The sequence below is a fragment of the Simochromis diagramma genome, unplaced genomic scaffold, assembly GCF_900408965.1.
Source record: "Simochromis diagramma unplaced genomic scaffold, fSimDia1.1 OVJJ01000822.1, whole genome shotgun sequence".
Classification (NCBI taxonomy): Eukaryota; Metazoa; Chordata; class Actinopteri; order Cichliformes; family Cichlidae; genus Simochromis; species Simochromis diagramma.
This window is the reverse complement of record NW_024387520.1, coordinates 3,037,036-3,059,474: the sequence shown is the minus strand read 5'-3', so window position 1 is coordinate 3,059,474 and position 22,439 is coordinate 3,037,036. Positions and strand designations below refer to the sequence as shown.

The following is a 22,439-nucleotide window of genomic DNA, read 5'->3' as shown; positions in this document are numbered from 1 at the left end:
CTCCACAAGGAGAAGTTTGAGGCTGAAGGTGTAACTTTCTCCTGTCAATCACAGCTAAGCAATTACATAGAAAGCTGGAGGAGGAGACAGGAGGGGTGTCATTTCATGTGTCAGTTTGACTTCCCATAATTTGAGCTCTTTCCCCCTAAACTTACCTCCAGCTGGTAGTTGTTGAAGGAGGTGGGAAAGACATGTACAGTATCTCAGCAATGGGTTTGGAGATTATTGACTTCACTTTGATTTTTATCCAGAGGGCGAAGAAGAGTAGGAAGTGAATTATTATTCTCGTCTAGACACCAAGGGCTCTATTTTCACAAACTAGTGGTTTTTCCTTCTCTCTTTGTACAGTATCTGTCTGGATATGATGTGGTACGTATAGACAGTTTGTGAGACACTGTTACATGTAGACAGTATTACATGGCATTTTCTCTTTATGCACCTTTAATGAGGTCTGTTCAAGGTCTGTTAACGTGTAGAAATTGCAGGTATTCTACACCCCCCAAAATTCTGATTGTTAGTAATGTTAGTAAACAGTGTTAGGAAGGTTATTTTTTAAAATGTATCCCACTGCAGATTACAGAATACATGCCCCAAAATGTATTTTGTAACATATTCTGTTACGTTACTCAATGAGACTAACGTATTCTGAATACTTTGGATTACTTAATATATTATCATGCTTTTTACAATTACATGAATGTACTATTGAATTACTGAAGGTTACTCCCCATACTAATACCAACTAGATTTTTAAATCTTAATATAAATGAGTAACAGTAGGGTGGACATTAGGTAAGGTTGCACTTTTTGCAGCGATCTCGTATAGAAAACTATTCCACGCGTATATAAATGGGTAGATTAATAAAACTCCAGCAGTGGGTCTTTGCCAGTTAGAAACCGTGACCTTGGATTATGCCACAATGGCCCCGGGGTGTGTTACTGCAGACCACTGCTATTTTTTTTTAAAGCTGCGCGATTTAAAAAGGTGTGAAAATAATGGCTTGATTTGTGCCCCTTCTTCAAAGACACCCGAACCCTGTCGCTTTTTCACTGTCACCGTGTCACGTGAACACGCTTGCAGTTCATTTGTTGTGAGGCGTGTAGCAGCGGCATGACATAGGACTACTTGGAGTAGGCATAGTAGGCTAACTATAGCGACTGGGAGCCACGGCGGACAACACGGCAGCTCTTTCCCTTCCCAACCAGTCAGGTAACCCATGAATCGAGTGAAATTATTCTGTTTGCCCTCTAAGACCAACCTGCAATTGTTTTGTTGTGAAGTAGCCTGTCAGAAACTGCACATGACAAACTTTGCCAGCTTGCCCCCTCCATCCATCCATATGGATAAACAAAAAAACGACACATTTAAAATGTAACCTAAACCATTTAGGCAACCCCACTCTCCATCAATTCCGACCTTTTTGCATACACTATTGAAAATATCACGTTATGCTATAGGCTACATGCCGTTAGGCAGAGGGCTCTTTTGAGCCCATTTTTCCTTACAAATTTTAGGATGATCTCACGGAAATCTGTGAATAAATACAAAGTTTTCAAACTGAAGTCAGTGACGGGAAGACATCACACTTTTTAGAGATGGAACTGCAGAAAAACCTAAAACCTTGACATGATTATGAATAATAGAATTATGGACGTTTCTCCGTTTTTGTGGATTAGCCTTTCCATAACTAACGTCAACTACTGTCCTACTTTGGTAAGATTGAAATTAATGTCTTTGACTGTCTTTAGTAGGTGTCTCCTGTGAGAAAGTTAGAACACCGTCCAACTGTCTAAAGATGCAGTCTTTCGCCTAACTGGTTGTTACTGACTCAGCGATGCTCGCAGACATTTACGCACTGTGTTGTGACCTGATTGTGACAGAACAGTGACGTTGTTATTGGTAGTTTGAAGGGTACGGTGTTGGGGGTGGTGCATGTTAAAAGTTTTGAGAAGCACTGGTTAGACATGTTAATTTTTTTGGTGTAACATATTGGCAACATTAACACATTAATTTGCTAAAGGAAAAATAGGCAGTTCCCAATTGCCTGTGAAAACGACCATTCTGCCCTGTTCTTGTAATGACCACAGTCAGTCTTATTCGTTCTCATACATTTTGGTCTATTTATTTACTAATTTCAGCAAGCATAATGCCTAGGAAAGAGAGGCTGAGAAAGGAGAAAATAAAAGTCAAATTGCATTTAACCTGTGCGATTTTTTTATTATACAAAGAAAAGGTTTTCCACATATGCAAAAAGTGCCCTTTTTTCCCCCTGGAGCACTTGCCCCCCAAAATGTCTGTGCACGCCACTGACTGCAGCTAACTGTTTAGCTAACTCTTCAAATAATTCTTTATCAACAATATTATAATATGTAAAATTGCTTGCCATCTGGGTAATCTGTTTGGGCATCATATCCCACTCTACCCAATGCTCTGAGATTTACTTACTACGAACAAGGACATGAGAGACAGACATGTAGAGACAGAAAGGGGGAAGTCTCACAATGGAGTAGAAAGATCATTTCAGTCTGCCAAAAATGCTATACATACAGTTAGGTCCATAAATATTTGGACATTAACACTGTTTCTGCCTGCATATACTACCACAATGAAAAATCAATATGTGATTGAAGTGCTAACAAACTTTAATTCGAGGGGCTTAAAAAGTATAAAGTAACTGTTTAGGACTTTTAGCAATTTTTATTCATAATCACCCATTTTCAGATGATGAAAGGTAATTGAACAAACTAACATAATTTTAAATATAAGACTTGCCTCTTAGTCATTTTTAGTCAGTCATATCTGATACACATATCATAAACCAATGATAGCATTATTTTTTTTAATAAAAATGTTCATTCCCAGTTGATATAACATTATGTATAAGGTATTGATTGTTTCTTCTTTTACACTTGTCTTCTTTAACTGCATGATTCATTTGCCACCTAGTCTGCAAGTCTGCCAGCTTTGGGAGAGATGTGTTAATGTTCAACACTTTTGCTGAAGAAAGTTTGTTCTTTGGTGGCATTCCCTTTTTCTACATTTTGCCAATTAATTATTTACGAAACATATTTTTTCAACCACTTCATAAGATTTGATTGAATAATATTTGATGTTATATTATGAATCAGACAGCGATAAAAGGTGTTTTCAAGCCTTGGGTTTCTTTATAGGACTTTAGACTGCTCTTGAGCAAAACGTTAGAGCAATTTTCCTCCTTTTTTTTAATGGACTAAATACTATACTTGTGGAACCAAAAAGTGGAGCAATACAAAAGGGATCCAGTTCTTTGTGAAGTCACACTGTGGGTTTGTTTGAAAGAGGACTCTGTTCTCTTTCTGGTCCAATTCAGCTCTGAGGGGAGTCTCCTCATTCGTCCTTAAATCACACTACAGAACTCTCAAAATTGCTTTACTGCTTTGAATTATGAATTGTGATGGCTTTGCTCACCCAGATTTTCCTTTTACAGCTTTCTTAAAGCTCACTAATGTGATGGAAATCGTCAAACTGTGAAAAAATGGTGCTCTGGCTAACAGGAAATGGATGTGTGGTCACAAACTCAATGTTTGCAGCATCCTTTGTCCAAATCAAGTCACCTATCTTTTTTATTATTATTTTTTCAACTTTTTCAACTTATATTTTAATCTAAAATTTTGCATTGTGGAAGAGAAATTGTTAACTTATAGTTTGCTTCCTTCTTGTGTACCTGAACACTCAGGACTTCAGAACAGAGAGGGAATAAAGAAAGAGAGATAAAATAAACAAAACAAAAAACAACAAGTATTTTTGCAATATTCCCGAGTAGCTTATCTAGTCCTAAAACAAACAGATAAAACATGATATGAAAGATGGTCAGAACTGATGTTGTGCAATAAAAGTGTGAGATAAGAGAGGGTCGAAGCTGCTCTGGACGATGCAGACAGTTACTCCTGTCATGACTCACCACTCTCTAAAATAAATCACTATAATATAAAGTGCAAACATAGCTTACATTATTAGATCTCACGCACCAGGTGACCTGGTGACACGGTGACAATAAAGAAGATACGAACAGCAAAGTTGATTAAGAAATTGTCTGTTTCATTAAAAAAGAAACACGGCAGGGAGGGGTAGTCATTAAAGTCAGAGGTTTAAGTAAAGAAGTGCTGAATGCAACGTTGTACACTACAACACAAAGCAACCAGCAACTAAAATCCAAAGGGCTGTCTCAAAGAGGAAAGCCGAGCAGCAACAGAGCTCCAGGGTTTGGAACAGTCATAACAGGCACATGTGTTGCCAGCCCTGCTGACTGGCACAAACACACTTCCTCTTCAGTTCCTGCAAAGTGAAGCTGTCACAGGCAGGAAGGCGGGGTGGAGATGACCATCACAGAAGTAAAGCAGTTACCTGATCTAATGTTTTTAAAGTATTAAATATTAAACTAGGATGTAAGTCACCTTCAGTCTGATCGTCAGTTATTTAGATAAAAATTATTTTAGATGTTGAAAACCAACAAAACAAAACAACGATAAGAAAATTGTCTTGTGGTATGCTAAATGCTATTCACAAGAAATCTTGAAGAACTTCCATGCTGGAAACAATCCATGACAATAAGAGATTATTAAGTACATAACATACTGTACAGTATTCTGTATTTCTTTGGTGTTGCAGCTGGCTCTTTGCAAATCATGCAATCAGCCCCATTTTATCAACATCTGCAATCAGCTACACAGCTGGAGAGCCTCGTGACCTTCTTCCTTAGTTTGTACAGACAAAAGTGCAATAAAGCTTAATTTTTCACAGTTAGGGCTGATTGTTATTCCCGGTGTAATCCAGTGTTGATTGGATTTAATTGCGTTCACTACAGTTTTTTTTTCTATTCATTTTTAGACATGCAACAGTGTGACCCACAATTAGTGCATCAATACAATAATTCAGTGTTCCTTAAGTATCTGCAGAATAACCAGCAAGATTATAAAGTACCACGCTGTGAGGAATTTTTAGAATTATATACTGATTCATTTAGCAAATGAGCTACATGAGCTGTCTTTACATCTTAAAACCAGACCTGCAGCCACCAACACTTCAGCAATTTTCTGTTAGGGTCTAAAAATGTTCACCATTCAGCTGCACCTGCAGGAACAGCTGTTCTTTTCCCAAGGTTTAACACCCACCCACTCTAACCCCCATTGTATGCGCTGCAATTTGTCATTCAGTCTTATTTGTCACAGGAACAAACACATATGCTGTAATTGTAAGTGTTCAGTTGTGTCCGGTGGCCATAAAACCTACTGAACTGAACATAAAAATATTGCAAAGGATCTAAGCAACTTTGGCTCTGCTCATTTGAGCTTTACATTCAATATCGCTCTGAAATTGGCTATTGACCGAACCAGTTCGAGGCTGACATTAAACATATCCTCAAATCAATTCAGAAGTATTCCACTGAAGACCCAGAAAATATCCACACTAGCAATTAAAGTCTATAAGCATTTATATTTTAAATTTGAGATTTTTTTTAGTATGAGATCAAATTTGGTAGTCTTTAATAATAATACTTTACTACTTTGTTAGTCTTTAGAAAGGTAAAATGCACCAATATCGTTTTCTGAGAGGTGATATGCATCGAGTCCAGAGCAAGATATTTGCAGTATTGAGATAAACCCCCCTTCATGACCTGTTTAATAGACAGGCATAATAAAAACTCTGTAAATGTAAGGGCAATCTAACAATGTGACAGTGTCCCTTTTCCTTCATGCATGAAAGGTGTTGGAACACGTATTCTAATTTACAGTCCAAAATGAACTGCAGACACTTCTTTAAGCTCAACCGTGATTCGGTAAGAAAGCCTTTGTGATCTTTAAACCCTTTTCATGAAATGACCTACATGAAGACTTCAAAACCTGCTCCTCTCTCTGGCTGGCTTTAAAGCTTTAGTTAAGGTATTGGGATATGAAACTAGTGGGAATTGCCTTTACTTTGAATAAGTTGACTCTGACTTTTTGTGCTCCATCGGAGTAGCTTAGCCCACACCCACAGTTTCTCCATGTGCATGTGTGTCTCCGTGCTGCTGTCCCTCAGCAGCTGATTATTGGTGACTCGAAAAACTTGTAATAAATGTGACACCTCCAGGGCTTAACATAACATTTTTTTTGTTATCTTGGTCTTCGTGGGTTTTGGTTCTGCACAACGTGATTTTAGATACAGTGAAAGGAAGCACAACAAATGCCATACTAATGCTACATTTACTGCTGCTACTCTACAGCTATTGATATTGCTATCAACACTGCAGCTACTGTACAAAAAGAAAGATATGGCACAAAAAAATGATGTACTCAGGATTAAGCTTTTTAGTGTTAAAGTTGAATGTTCAATTAATTCTTCTTTTCGTACTGTTGGTATTATAGAAAGCAGGATTACTATGGGAATGAGTGGCTTTATGGACAGGAGTGATAAAATGCCCAGTGATCCTAATTGTTATCTATTAAATACACTTTTGGTTTATTTAATAGATATACAGTATGTCTCTTTACACATTCATTTAGGTTTTGTTCTTTTTAATATATTTTAAACATTACCAAGAGTGTTTTGATACATGTATGAGATGTTCTAGAAAATGTACTTTCAAAATGACAGGCTGGCGACCTGTCCAGGGTTGCCTTATGGTAGCTGGGATAGGCTCCACCCCCCCGTGGGTCTGATAAAGATAAGTGGAAGAGAATGGATGGATGGGTAGATTAATTTATTAGTAAGCGATCTGAAAAAATAATTTGCAAAAAACTTGATGCTTAAACGAAATTAGCCAATTAACCTTACCACCTCTAGAATGCCAACAAAGCATTTATTAGCTCATAACCTTTATATGTGCCCTCAACTAATTTGCATTACAGGCAAGCACAGTAAGGGGTCGCGTGAAAAGATACCCACCCATCCCCAACCCCCAGCCATTAACTTTTGCCAGGAAAGAAGGATATAATCTCTATAATCTCTTTTCACCAAATCAGTTTGGCAAGGATTTGCAAATTAAAACAGCTGATGTGAGGGCACAGACTTTGCATTATAAAGATGGAGTTACACAGCCTAGTTTGGCAGAGGACAAGTACAAAAATTATTTTGTGCTATGAAAAGTGCACTTTAAATGCGAATTTTAATTATAATTCACCATGATTGTTATGATTATTGTATTTAAATAAATAGCTTCATTTGTGTCTGCTTACACAGAGATTGTGAGCATCCTGGACAGATCTTACTGGGAAATACTGATTTACAGTGCTGCCATTTGAAAACTGTATGTATCAAATATGATACACTAGGTGAAAAGGGGTTAATAATATTATATTTTATATTTTTCATGAAGTCAAATGTTGGCTGACTGATTTGGTCGGACCATCAACGGACAAGAATAGATATGACTGAACAAATTTTAAACAAATCAATTCAAAAATGGAAAATTGCTGACGGATCTGTAGAGATCTTGTAAAGTCAGTGTTAGAGTTAGGGAGTCCTGAACAGAAATCATTAACTATTTTCTATTCAGCCTCAATTCCAAAAAAGCACGGTACAAAATGTAAATAAAAACAGAAAGCAATGATTAGCATCTTTTAGACATTACAACATTTTTATAGTCCAAATAAACCTGTATTTTTGTCACAATAAAACATAGGAAAACTACAAAATGTTTAAAATGGCATTTTCCTATTTCATAAAAATATCTCATTTTGTATTCAATGGCAGCAGCATGTCTCAAAAGTTGGGCTGGGGGCAACAAAAGGCTGGAAAAGTAGGCACTACATAAGTAAGGTCATTAACATGATTGGGAATAAATTGATGACCTTAGAGAGGCAGAGTTACACAGAAGTAAAGACGGGTAGAGGGTTACTAATGCCCAAACCACATCTTTTACAGCATCATAGGTTTATAATGGAAGATGAACTGGCCTGCATGCAGTTCTCATCTTTAACAAAACATTTGACACATCATAAAATGGAAAAAAATAACACAAAGATGACCGGGAATGAGCTGAGTTGGAGTTGTGCACATAAATACGTTCCTTAAGGACATATTTATAACGAGGGCAAACAGTGTGCCAGCAACAGGTTAGACACTGAAAATAAAATGAGTGTGTAATTTCAGCATACGTCTGTGTTCAAACCCAAACAGTTTTGAATATGAATTGTTGTCACGGGCAAAGACGTGAGAGATGATCCCTGAGGATACTGTGGCATGAGTGACCTCTAGCTTGAATGTCCTTAAACAAATTGCAATTCAGCATCTGACAACTCCATTCCAGTTCAGTGCTTTCAAGAGAACTGCTGTGTATGTGCGCCGTGCGTTCTGCCTCTGAGGAATACAAATAATTAGACAAGTGCTCATCAATGTAACTAATTAGTGTGGAACTCAATCCATTGTCAACAGGTTGTACAGAGTGTGCACTCTGGACTCCGCACTGTCCTTGTCATGGCTGACTTCTTTAGTAAATAGCTCTGACAAGAATGGATGATATACTCTGATGAACAAAAAATATTTTGGTGCCATACCTGTGATTTGTTGCCAATCTCCTTTCGATATCGTGGTGGACAGGCCATGGAAGGCATTTGAGAGATGTTTTACAGAAAGTGCCTGTCATGAACGCGAAAACCAAGGAAAAACAAAACAAGTCGGGTCGAAAACATCAGCTCTCTCAAATCTGACATCCATTACCGGTGACCTTTCAAGTCTCAGCTCATCTTGTCTCCTTATTTCAGCCTGACTGATTTGTCAGGTACAGCAATATGATTTCGCTTTGTCTGTATACCTGTCAGGGAGAATAACACGTGCTTCTTGTCGAGTTTCTTTTTTAAACCATATACAGTAGCTGCACAATGGATACATACCGTTTTTCACAAATCAGCTCCGATAGACATTGATTTAACCTTTCGAAAGGACAGATAGATCTGAAGGGATTTTAATTCAGGGAAGGAAATGAGCCAAAACTACAACTGTTTGAGTTTCAGAGGTGTAGAGTGAGTTATACCAAAAAGGTTTCTCAGAACGCATCACAGTCTTTTAGTTGCCTGCACTTTAATTGGGCAATGTTTAGATGCACTGCTAAAATAAGAGAGAATGGAAATGTTTTAGTGGAAGTTATAGACAGAAAATCTAACAGCTTTCTTTATAGCCTTTAATGTGTTTGGCCAAGCTTGTTCCTGGATGCGATATCTCGCTACATAATAGATAACCTCAGCTTTGCAATCTTTTATTGTGAGAGTAACGCTCCAGCCTGCCTTTAGGGTTTTGCAGCCAACTGCATCTGTGATTGGGAAAAATATTAAGTGCGGTAATTACCCTCGCTGGTTAAGAAAGGGCCTTGCACCTATTTTTCTGGTTTAATTGCTTCCTTTTGCATAATTAGTAATCATTAAGAGATAGCCAATTGGGCATTTATGCACTGTCATGATGCACTGTACGACACGTCCAATATTATGTGGTGCATCATTAGCTGAGAGGTCAGCCGAGTGGTGTTGTTCAGACTAGACCCACTGTTATGATCCACTGAAAAAATACTAAAAGCAAAAAACTGAAAAAAACAGTGCTGCCAAGAATATATTTATGGTTCCACAATAAAGTGAAATTTCCAATTCACACTTCAACAGAATTAGAGTGGTCTGTGATAGTGTATGTTAAGGTGGAAATAATAGTTACTGTATTTGCATTGACAAATATCGCCAGCTGTTGTAGTTAGTCTGTCTAGCTAATATACTGCTCATTTGTTTGACTGTGGCAGTTACAGTGGAAGTCGGAGGGCTTGTAATGATGTCTGTACATCATGCTGTGCCCTGAGCAAGGTCACTTTTCCGCATTAGCTGCTACGCTGCACTTTGGACAAAAGGTGAAATCTTTCTGTAAACTTAACCTGAGCTGCCACGTGCACAATCATTAACAAAAGGAGAATAAGCTATTCTTCAGCTAATTCACACCACCTGAAACTGCTGATTATAAATACAAAATATAACTTCAAGCCTAATATATACTATATGCAAGAGAAGTTCTCTGCTCATGGGATAATATAACTAATTTATGTCGTTGCTTTATCCCTCCATTAACATTGTGATGTAAGGATGAAGGTTGAGGTTAATGTGAAGCAAAGTGTCTGCATCAATATCTGCCAGGAGGAAATAGCTCTAGAGCTAAGTAGCTCACCTTGTGCACTGGATCATGTGCGGTCTCATTATGTAATGATTTAGCAGGTAAGAGCAAGGCGAAGACCATCAAGTTGGCTAAAAATTTTTAAAGGATTTGTTTGTCAGTTAAAGGGCTTTATTGCTACTTTAAATCCTTGTTATGTATTTTCCCCATGTAAACATAGTCTTAGGTCCCGCTTCGAAATCATTTTTATATTTCACACACACCCAGCTCTCAAATCGAAAGTTGTCAAACTATTTGCATGGAATATCCTTGTAATTTGTGGGCAATTGCACCAGGGAGATGTGTGGGACCTGAGGGAGTCATCCCTGAAATCTGTGAAGTTGCAGTAATATTATGATCTAAACCCCCTGCAGCAATTCAATATCTCACCACTGCCCGTTCTCATGATCCTATGTTGTCAGTCAGGGGACCAGAGGCCCTGTGGCAAATTGTCTGTCCTTCTTGTGCAGGTATGTGTTTATAAATGCTCACCAGTGACTGTGGAGAGGGGTCTACATGTCAACCCTGCTGCTGTAAGTGATCTTACATGTTCATTCAGTCAGCATAAAAACCTAACACTAGCAAGTGGGCGTGCCCCATAGCGCCAGAGGGGATGAAGAAACCTGAATCCATTCAATAAAAATGAAACAGATAACACAGCCGAGCTGCAGCAGTTAAAATGCAAGCGAAGCAGGAGCCATCTGATCCTGCCAGCTCTCCTAAGGTCATGAAGACCTTGGTGGTTGAAGCTTTAATCTGGAATAAAGGAAGATAGGAAGGCATTCAGGTGCCTCAGGGAGTGGGGTGGAGAAGAGGAAGTCTGGAAGAAAGAGAGACTATTTTGTCTAACCATTCTAAAATTAGGTTGTAAAATGGTCTTTCTCATGTCACTGAAACGTTGGTTGACTTCAGAAGTGTTTAATCTTTTTATCTGTTAATGATTCTCCTTGTTACAGCAGGAAAGAAAAACAAAAAAAAAAAACATCTAATGTGTTTAAATAAATGAGACTGTAATCCAATCAATGTGTATGCTAAAGTATAACCTAATGTAAACTAATAACTAATTGAATTCAATACAAGCGTGCAGATGGAGTAAACGGTCCAAGTTCTGTGCAGTTTTTTCAGTGTCTAGATGACAAATTAAAAAGATCTCTTTTCCATTTATGAAACCACTTATTATTTACAATAATTAAGAATATTTATCATTTTCTATCCAGATGAAGCCCGTCACATGTTGTCAGCTGTTTGATACTTAGCACACAACCCCGGTTTTACTATTTTTATTAGCTTTTTTAACAGTAAATTTGATCAGTTGATAGATAACGTAACAATAATTTGGTTAAACATTAAAAATAGACTTTTAAAAGCCTTGTTCATACTGGTGGATTAACCATAACAGAAACATAAAAAGTAATTTAGATAATTACCAGTACTGCATATTTAAGGCAGCTGTGGCATAAACAGCACTGCACGTTCAGCTGTTTATTCACTGGATCTAACCAGATGAGTTGCAAAGATCTGAGGGATTCCACCATATGTGGCAAACTTACAGTTGTGACACTTTGAATATAGATTTTAAAAGGGAGAATGGTATTCAAGAGGATAAAGCTTTACAAATATTATCATCGGTTTTTAATGGTTTTAATCTGTTAATTCATTGAAGAAGCCTGACACAGGCTTTTGTCCCTAATTGTTGCAAATGTGATTTTTTTGTGTGCTTTAAACCATATCCGTAACACCATGTAGCAATTGAAAATTCAGAGCAGCAGAGGAGTCTCACATCTTTGATCTAAGTGGAGGGTCTTTGATCATGTAATGCAGAGGCATGTGTTTCTACAGAGCTGCACCTTTGTCTCATGATTTCCTCTTAACCCTTATCTACCAGCGCACAAACACACATATGCATGCACTCTTTAGATGCATATTGTTCGGGAAATGTTAAATTTCCCATGCAAGTACGTCACTTTGTGAAACCCACATCTGTTTCTCATGTATGGAGGTAAGAACAGCCAACGCAAGAGGTGCTTGTGGATAATTGCACGTATAAGCGAGAATCAGATTAAGGGACGTGGGAAAAGAAATGGTGGAAAAACAGGATAGAAGTGGGAGTTTGAGACAAGCAGGAAAGAAACGAGAGGTAGATTTCAGCAAGTGAAAACTCCCTATAAAGAACAAGGGCAAAACAAAAACCACTAGAGAAAAGACAACGATAACCAGGTGTGATATTTCTTTTCCTTATTTTATCTTCTGCGACATGCTATTCCCTGAAAACTTTTCATTGCGCTCCCTTTGCTTGTTATATGGCAGGACGAACCCTGAATTAGTCACATGCCTCGGAAGTAGGCCAGGACCCGCAGCACACCTGTCCTTTTGGTTGACTTCAAAATGTACAGTGATGCGTGAATAAACTCAAACACCTGCATATACACATGCATAAACACACCACACATAGAGGAAATAATAGATTTGCTGCCGGAATGAACACTTGCCCTTTGATACTGTTGTAGCTGTCAGAAGCTAAAAGGAAATGTTGATGCAATGGAGAGAAATCCCAGTAGTTTGATGTTTATTTGTTGCGCAGTTTGGTGACAGCAAAAGCCCAGAAATTAATTTATTTCATCATAGAAAGGGGCTAATCCAATGCGCAGCTTCCAGTAGTTACTGTTTTCCTCCATGCGCCTGTGAACGGGACATCACTTCAAGAAACACAATTCATTTAATTGAAACACTTGTAAACGGAACAGTAAAGAAAATCTAACGCTCCCCCTAAATGTCAGTTCATCCAATGAAGCCCGGTGCTGTGAGTGTGTCAAGAAAATCGATTTGGGGTCTCTTTCTCAAACTCTCATACAACATTTCCACACAAAAGGGTAGCCTGCTTACTCTTGTGCCTGGCACTGTGGGGCATTCTAGGAAAAAGGTAATCTGAACCATTAAATTATCATTGACAGAGCAGGTTAGAGTCAGGTGCACATGAAAGGTTACAGGATACTGAAGGTACATTTTAGTCATATCACACCACCTGGAGCTCTGCAGGCCATTTGTACAATCGATACCAGGGTTTATAACCACAGGGCTTTTTTGTTTATAACACTTGGATCAACAGTAATCGTTAGTCTCAATTTTTCTGTAGTCCTTACACAGATATAATGTAAAACTAAATAAATAAAACCGCTCTGTGCAGAGGTTTTGAGACAACCCTCGTTTCTTTACATTTTGCCTGAAAAATGGGAAGCAGGTGCACAGTGTTTTACTGAAATGTGTGTAACACATGGGGACACTAAAGCAGTCGTGCCAGAATGTCTTGCTAAAAAGAAAGATTCTTTAAAATACAAGGGGGAGCAAGCGAGTCAGATACCATGGGCACAGAGATGAAGCAGGTCTGATCAGAAACAGTTTATTACTAGGCCAGGGAGGACAAATAAAAACACACATAAAATGTACGTAATAAAATGTTGTCAATCTACTAAAACTAAATAAAACAATTTTAAAAACTTGTAAAACTACCATTTTCTACATTCACTAAAAAACCCCTGCAATAATTATGCCACATGTTCATCATGGGTCCATCAGCAGGCCAGGAATTCCTTCTTTAGAGCAGAGCCCACGCCAGCCTCGTCTTCGGCAGACAAGGAAGAGCCTCCCATCTTCTTGTCCTTCGACTGGCCCATCACATCCCAGCCCAGCTTGCGTTCTGCACCCGAATCCATCATGCGACCACCGCCACAGCTCCCCTTGCGTCGGTGTCCTGTAAAATAACAAATAGGGGCCAGAACAATGGTCCCAGAAGCGGCCCTGGCTCATGGCCATGGCGACCCTCTCCCAACCCAGCTGCACCCAGTAAACAACAGTAGAGCAGCAGGGCAGAGGTAAACCTCTGCCCTGCTGCCAATCACACGCGTTGTCTCCTACTGTTGCCGTTCCATGAGGTCAGGACTGGGTCGCCGTGTCACGCTGGCCATCTAGCATTAACTTTCCAGTCTGGGGCCTCTCTCCTTCAGTGCTCAGCTAGCCCGCTTTAAAAGGTCTTTACACAGCTGATAGGCCACCTCTGGACACACCCATGCCTCAGCAGGTGGTCCCTATCAGCTAATTTGTCCCATGTGTAGCCAGTCCACAGTGGATTAAAAACTATGTCACATAAAACACTAAAAACCATACAATAGAAACAGAATAAAACCATGCAAATAAAACGACACTCATAAATAAACACTAAAAATCAGAATAAAAACAATATACAAGATAAATACAAATTTCCACTGTGTGACATGTGCAAACATCTATGGAAATATAGTATATACCCAAATGCAGAGTTTGTACAGTTCTAACATGGTTGAAAGTTAATATTAGCATGAGCACCTTAATTCTTCAACACAGCCTGAACTCTCTTAGACAAACTTTCTTGTCATTGCTGTAAGTATTCCTCAGGAATACTTCTCTGGCTTCTTGAAGGACATTCAAAGCTCTTCTTTGGATGTTGGCTGCCTTTTTGTTCTGTTCTCTGTTAAGATGATCCCACACTGCTTCAGTATCGTTGAGGATTTGGCTCAGGGGAGGCCAGTCTATGACTGATATTATTCCACTGTGTGTTTTTATCTGGGTATGCTTTGTCTAGTTGGGATTGTCATGCTAAAATATAAATCTCTTGCTGATCAGGAGTGTCCCACATAGTACTTTGCAGTGGATCGAAATCCTTTTCTTTAAATAATGTTTATTATTCCATCAATTATGACTCAATTCCCAACCTCAGTCCTCACCCTTTTCTTTTCTCCTTGCTTCTCTTCCCTAAGAATAGTCTCTTGCCAGCCAAACTTGAAATAATTTTTAATGAGTTTTCAGTAAACTGATAAGCTAAAGGGTCAGGTGGCTCTGTCAGGTCCTATATCAGGTGTTTGTTGGATTTTTTTGCCATTTCTTCTTTATTCCAGTTTCCTCCGATTTGTGCAGGAAACAATGCACAACACATCAACATAAGTTTTCAGATACAGGAATATTTGTTTGGAAATCACCTTGTTATTGTAAAAATACTATTTTATGCTTATCAAGCTGTTATTTTGGGTATTTTTCATAGATTCAGTTAAAGAAAGGGGTGCAAATGATGTTTTTTTGCAACTGGATGCTACTAGCAAAGTAGTGTGTTATATGTGGGTAGACCACTGGATCATTCAATTCAATTCAATTTTATTTCTATAGTGCCAAATCACAACAACAGTCGCCTCAAGGCGCTTTATACCTTTTTTTTTTTTTCTTTTTTTTTTCACTAACAGTGTCTGTCTGTGCAGAGTCCATTTTCCCCTCCAGCTCCTTTTTGTTACAGTAAACAAATGATTATTATTTGCTTTCTTCCTTTCCGGTCCAAAAAAAAAAAAAAAAGGCGCTTTATACCTAACTTAATCATCCATTAAGTTGGATGCCATTTTTATGCCTGAATGATTCAATAGTCAGAGTCAAGTGGTTCAACACCTGATGTCCAAAAAACCTTCTCCAGACCTTCAGAATGCATGAAAAACCGTTGCTCAAGACAACTTAAAAACTTTGATAAAATGAATGAATGATACTTACAGGCCATCTGCAGCGGAACATCAGTTAAGCATGATCCAGTTTCTGCTCTTTGCTTTGTTTTAGCCTACCACTGCATTTTCTGAACTTTTCCCAATGAGCACAACTGTGTTCACTGCAACTTGTATTCACAACTTGGCACAATTGACAAGAATGCAACCATGTTGTGCATTTTTGGATACATTTTCTCACCGTGACTTACATGTTAAGAGTTACGGAAGGAATTCTACACAGAGTGCCTTCTTTCTTCATTCGTCTCAGATCAAATACATTTTAGGAACCAAAATGTCCTTCAAGAAAAAAATTGCAGGTCACAGGCTGGAGGAGGGAGAGAAGAGGATATACAAAGATATAAAACAGAAAAATGAGAAAGGCCTCAATGGGACTGGCAGGGGCTGATCCAAATGCAAAGGCTGGAATCCTCATTGTGCTTCATAAGGAGCACTCTTGGAACCCATTGGCTAGTCTGTTGACTTATCCTCAGGGGTGTAATGGGTCCAATCTAACCAGTGGCTGACCTAGCCAAGTTTTGCGTCTTTATCCACCATATGTTCTTCAGTAGATATCTGTTCATAAAAATTATACAAGGATAATGTGATAGCGGGCAAATTTAAATCAGGAAGTCCTATTTTTTTCTGCCTGGGTTCTTATAATATTCCAGCTGCCTTCTCATTAGAATATACTACTTCTCAACATTGGCTGTGTTTTCACTGATGTCCAAGCTAAACTGGCTTGTGGAGCATCGAGGTGTAAACCTGATTGTCCAAGACGCAGAAACACTGCCACTACCATGAAAAGTATGAATAACTAAGCTCATACATGATCCATGAACCATGATGTTGGCCCTCCTGGATTGACTGCAACAAGAATACAGCAGCAGATAATGCAAGGGTGTGATGAGAAGTTTTGTACTATCTGTTTGTAAAGTCTGTTGCTATTAGCCATTTCCAGGTCCAAACACTCCGTCGGTTTCCAAAATTAAGCAAACTCTAAAAAAAAAAAATCTAAATTCTTTTAGCTCCAATAAAATGATCTATGTGGCTGCTCAGGTGTTACGTTTAATATCCAGGCATCCATGACTCTATGACATTTATAAGGTTTAGTAGAGTTAGAAGTTAGCAAAAACAGTTTCCACCTAAAAATAATATCCCATGTTCTGACTGATGCATCTCTGAAAAATACCAATAAGTGCAGATCTGCTATCACTTTGAAAGTAAACGAAGATGGGAAACTAAATGATGACATTTAGAGGGTTGTTGAATCCTGTCAGACATATAACTGACATATAATATCAGCTAACTGTGGTTAAGCTAACATAAATACACGAGTAAATATGCTGAATGAGGATCGTATATCCTACCAGTGGAACACGTATTTCTAAAGTACTGCACAGAATGTGTTTTCTTGGCAGCATAAGAACGGGCCCTATAAGTACAAGAAACAAAGAGGCACACAGCTACCAGCAGGACCAAAGGTGCCTGATGCTCATTACCCACCACAAGCTACAAATCAGTACATTGAGAGGCATGGAGTGGCTGCAGTAGTCAACAGGAACATGAGTACTGAGTGCTCATGTCATAAGAAAGTAATGAGCCCTGAATGTTGGTGGTGAATTGGTGTTATTTGAAGTCATGGCTAGTCATGACCCATCGGAAAGTAGGCTCGTGTAGCATCTTTGTTTTCATCAGACAAGAGGTGTGAGGTGTGGATGCTTCTTGTGGTCTGTAAGTCATTAAGGGGCCTTTTGACAAATTCCCAGTGGACTGTCATGTTCCCCTTAATGAAAAATGGCCTTTGTCTGACGACTTTACCACAAGGGCCTGTGTTGTATATATAAATATTTTCACAAAGGAATAGTAGAAGTTACTGGCCACAAGTTTCTTGGTTAAAAACCTTTTGCTTCACATAAATCAGGGAATGGCCAGATCTAGAAAGAAAGTTAATGGTACCAATCTCCTTCCCTATGCGAATGACTGGAGAAACGAAGCTCTTGGAGACTTTAAATGCTGCAAAAATTTAAATGACAGATTTCAGTCCCATGAATATTTTATAGTTTTATTTTGTAGCTACATGGCGATAAAGGAGCTGTTGATCACAGCAGTCTTGTTTTGCAAAACTGACACAATGAGTTACATTCTCACTGTTGTTTTCACTGTCATTTCTGACACTTATCCTGCATATATTTCTGCATCAGAAATATGTAATTTTTCTAAGTTATTTTTAAATTGACAGAACAGACCAACAAGAGAGAAACAAAAAGAGGATGTGGATTGAAGAAAGACAAAGAGGGATACATAAATACTTTAGTACGTGTTAGTGCAAGTGTGCACAAATTTGTGTTGTATTTCTATTTTCCGTGTATGCATTTATGCATTTGTCCATCCACGTGTGCAGTCAAGCGTGCATAGCTATGTGTATGTATCCGAGCACGAGGGGCACCTGCAACCTGTGATAGAACAACGTGAAAGCAGGGGGTGGACGGTGTGACAGGAAAGGGAAAGGAGGATGGGGAAAGGGGATAGAGAGAGGGTTATAAGGGTAGTCGGATCAGTGACAGCCAGGAGCTCTTTCCCCAGAGAGAGGCCATTACTGGGGGAATGGAGGTGGGACATGTTGGCGGGGCCTGCCACAGAGCTTATTGGCAATCTGTTAGCAAGGCCGCCGGCAGGAGGGGGAATAACAGGTCCAGGGACAGAAGAGTGGCTGTGAGAAAAGAAAAATCTACTCTCCTCAGGATTCCTGGCAATAAGAGAGATATGTGGAGTGGGTGTTGGTGCGGGGTCATGAGTCGGCAGGACCAGAGGAGGACAGCAAAGAAGAGAGTGGGGTAGAATTTATAGTGGCATTTTGTTACTGGTGAGGCTGTTTGGGAATGTCCTCACACTAGAGGTTTGCATTTGAATTTAGTACAATACAAGAGAGGTGAGAGAGGTGATTTCTTGTCTGGAGATGGATTGTGAGCACAGAGCATGAAGATGAATCACAAAGATCACATCTCGAGAGAGGCATTAGCAAGGAAGAGAAATAAATCAAAAGGTGTGAGTGTGTGTCTAGTATAAGGTAAATTATCCTCTTAGACAAAATAACTAAATAGATCCAATTTTCCCAGGGTATTACATACCATTACTGACCTATTGCTGCTCACCGTGTCAGCTTTTTTTTTTTATATGTATCTGTTTTTATTGCACGTGAACAAGAACAGACAGAAAATGAAACTGTGACAAATCAAAAATTAAAAAGAAAAAAACTAAAGACAATATAGCTCGTTATTATTCTTCCTCTTTAAAGTTAGCACTTTCATTAGTTTTAATTTATTTACTAAATAGTTCTGACATTGTAGGCAAGCAAATATATCTCACAGTGCAAACGTTAGATATTACCGTTCCTATGAATCACTCAAGCATAAAAAGAAATGTAAATCAAGGGACGAACCTGTGTTGTTTCAGACAAACTATCTTAAATTGTATTTTTAGGCACTTTCTTATTAGCAGCACACCACAAGCTACAAAAAATGTCAAACATAACAAAGTCTTATAGGCATAAAATAGTATTTTTGCACAAAAAGACAAAATCGGTGATTCCCAAAGAGTTATTAGCTGAAACCTTGGCATAAGTTGACATTGTGTGCAGAAGAAGTGCCAGGTCTAAAATAAATATGCAGTAGATGAACAGAATCTGAAAGTCATGTCTTTAAGAAAGGGAAAAAACACCTACTGAGACCTGAGACGAGACCTGGGATGTTCATCTGGCCCTTCAGTTGTTCCAACTATTGGTCACTGCTATGGTCTCACTGGAAGAGTGGCTATCAAGAAGCCATTCTTAAAGTAGAGAGAAGTCATGGCTTGACCTCCCCAGAGTCCAGACCTCAACATTATGGAAGCAGCGTGGGGTCATCTTGAAAAAGAATGGAGCAAATATCAGCCAATATTAAAAGAAGCCCGAAGAACTATTCCTGAAGATTACTTAAAGAAATGACGAGAAAGCTTAACTAAGACAGTCCAGACTGTGTTAAAGAATAAAGGTGATCATACCAAATACTGACTTTCAAACTTGTCAAAATTGCACAAACTGTGTTTTGCATACATCAGTGCAGCTATTTTCTCAAGGGGTCCCTCCAGACCTTTGCACAGTACTGTATAGTTTGCATTCTTGTTGTCTCCTGTGCAGTTTATGTACTGTAAACCCAGTTGTTGATCCTTTTCCCGCCAGACATGCTTTAATGATATGGGACAGATTAAGTGTGTCAGTGAATATAATACGTCTCCGAAAGAGAGGAAGTGCCAGGTGACAGATGCAATATGAATACTGAAATCACCAAATGATTTATTCGAGTCTGACATCTAAATCTGGCAATTAAAATGTCACCGGCTTGTCACCATGTATATGTATATATGGTGCTGTGAACGTGGCAGTAAGAAGACTGGGTTGGTAATAAAAATTGATAGGGAGGGGAAATTGGAGGAATAGCCAGGAGTTAGGAGAAGCAGGATAACATCTCTCATAACCATTCTAAACAGGCACATTATTTCAGCCTATTTTCTCAATGTTTGATAATGCAGTCAGATACTGTGCTGCTTTGTGCGCAGTATCTGACTGCATGAAGCGGCAAATACTGTCACTGTTTCCTGCAACTGAAGCAATTTCATTTTCCTGTACAGAATTAATGATACCTAAGGGGAAGATGAGAGACATCAATCAATAGCTGGGGTGACAGACAACCTTATAGGTGGATGACCAACATTCACTGTAATATCGTATTTACCACAGTGTGTTGCTGAACCTTCTCCTTATAGCCGCCTATAGGGGCAAGTTCTGGTCTCACGAGCTATTTGAAAAACCAAGGTTTCCTAGAGAATTATTGATTGTGTCACACAACCCAATTTTTCAAAGACCTTGCTCCATGGGGAAGGAAGAAAAGGGGAGAAAAGAAACACCACCCCATACCGCCAACATGGAGTAATTTTTCTCCCTAACAGACGAGGAAGAAGCACATTTCCATTCCAAATGGGTTTGGACTTATTAGTCTGGTCGGTGGGTATTCTGTCATTGTCATAAGCACAGTGAGAATTAATTGGTGAAATGGCACCCCATGAGCCACCTTGTGGGGTGCAAATGACATTTTCTTAACCTAAAGATCTTAATCAAAAGCAAATAGGTGGGGCGTTTTTAAGCACCACCAACAGGTGCAGCCTGACACCAATTTGGAAAGTAAGCAGGACTGGATAATAGAAAGGATTAGAGTCACTTTAAACTCTTTATGATTTACCACTTATGTTCTTTGGCAAACAACCAAATTGGGGGCTTTAAACATTCGTATAAGCACAGCTGTTAGAACATCGACATATCCTCCTATACGAATGAGTTTTGCAGTTCCGCTCAGAAAAACGCTCATATTTTTAGTAAAATAACACGCTCGCCTAAAATGATGCCAGGTGTCGATAAAAAGTGTGGGCGGAACATTTTCTGTTGCCCTTCCATTTACAGCAAGTCACTTGAAATTAAATTATGGGTTTAATCAACAATTGTACACACTTAATTGCTAATATTAATTCAGAGGCTTTGCCTGAATGACTTTCGCACACGATAAACAGTAGTGTGTAATATGATAAGTTGGGTGAAGAGGGATATAATAAACTAATTTGATAGTCGTAAATACAATCCAATTAACCTCCTTGAGGCTTTGCAGCAGGGGAGAAATAAAAGAAGAAAAAAACCCCAGCACTTACTGGAAGCAAACTGGAAGAAACCAGGAACCCCTACAGAAAAACTATAATTTGCTTCTATTTCTCTCAAAGAAATGAAGAAACTAATTAAATTTAGTAACTCATAACCATTAAAGAGATAGATTGTAAGTGATATATGAAAATGTGTCTAAATCTGTTGCAACATCTTACCTCTGTCATTACCTTAACTAAACATTTAATTAGGTGACAGCATCATTTAGTGTAGTTTCCATTTTAGTTAATGTAATACTAATTGACCACCTTATTATGCTCCTCATAAAGCCTTCTCTCTGTTTCTCTCTTTCTCCTGCCTTTCTATGCCTTTCCTGCTTTTCTTCTTCCCCTATCGCTGGCCTTGTCTGGAGGAGTAAATAATTGACGTCCCTCTTCTCACGTTGTGAGAAATTTATGAATAGTCGTAGAAGGGTGGCTGTATTTTTCTCCCTAACTTCTCAGTAGTCTTTCTCGAACTTGTCTGTGTATCCGCACGAAGGTCAAAATAAGTGCATATTTTATAAAGATGGATCGCCCCTGCTAAACTCGTAGTCAGCCCTAGCCAGCAGTCTCCAGCCTAAGATGCTTACTGGCCATACCTAGCCCCAGGACAACCATTTCTCACTCTGCATTTTTGTGTTTGTGTGTGCAGACGTGCCTTTGACTGCAAAATGTGCAAAATCACCTGATTTATGAATCAAGCCTAAAAAGGCACAAGAGTATTATTACAAATCTGAAATAATGCATTTTATCAGTAGTGTTGGACTTTCTTTCTAATCTGCTACCATGAGAGAAAAAAAGGTGTACTTTTGTTTCTGCAATATTTAGTTGAAAAAAGCTGCAAGCTCCATCCAATTACTTTGAAGGAGAGAGAAGTAAGAGAGGAAAATAAGTTCTCATGGTATCTTCCAAAATATACTTTTTTAAAGAAGACTTTCATGAACTTTGCTATGGCACGGTCCTCAATCACACTTAGCGACAGACAGGGAATTATAGATATCCCCTACCGCTATCTGCTAACA

The 22,439-nt window shown here is 38.8% G+C and overlaps 1 long non-coding RNA gene across 1 annotated transcript; it reads right to left on the bottom strand.

The window, feature by feature from the left end:
• Positions 1–955: 955 nt before the first annotated feature.
• On the bottom strand, positions 956–2,295 carry LOC120725899. The gene is made up of 2 exons (XR_005694256.1): positions 1,869–2,295; positions 956–1,417 (listed from the first exon to the last, which is right to left on the bottom strand). It is a non-coding gene; the product is annotated as an uncharacterized LOC120725899 (long non-coding RNA).
• Between the last annotated feature and the right edge of the window lie 20,144 nt (positions 2,296–22,439).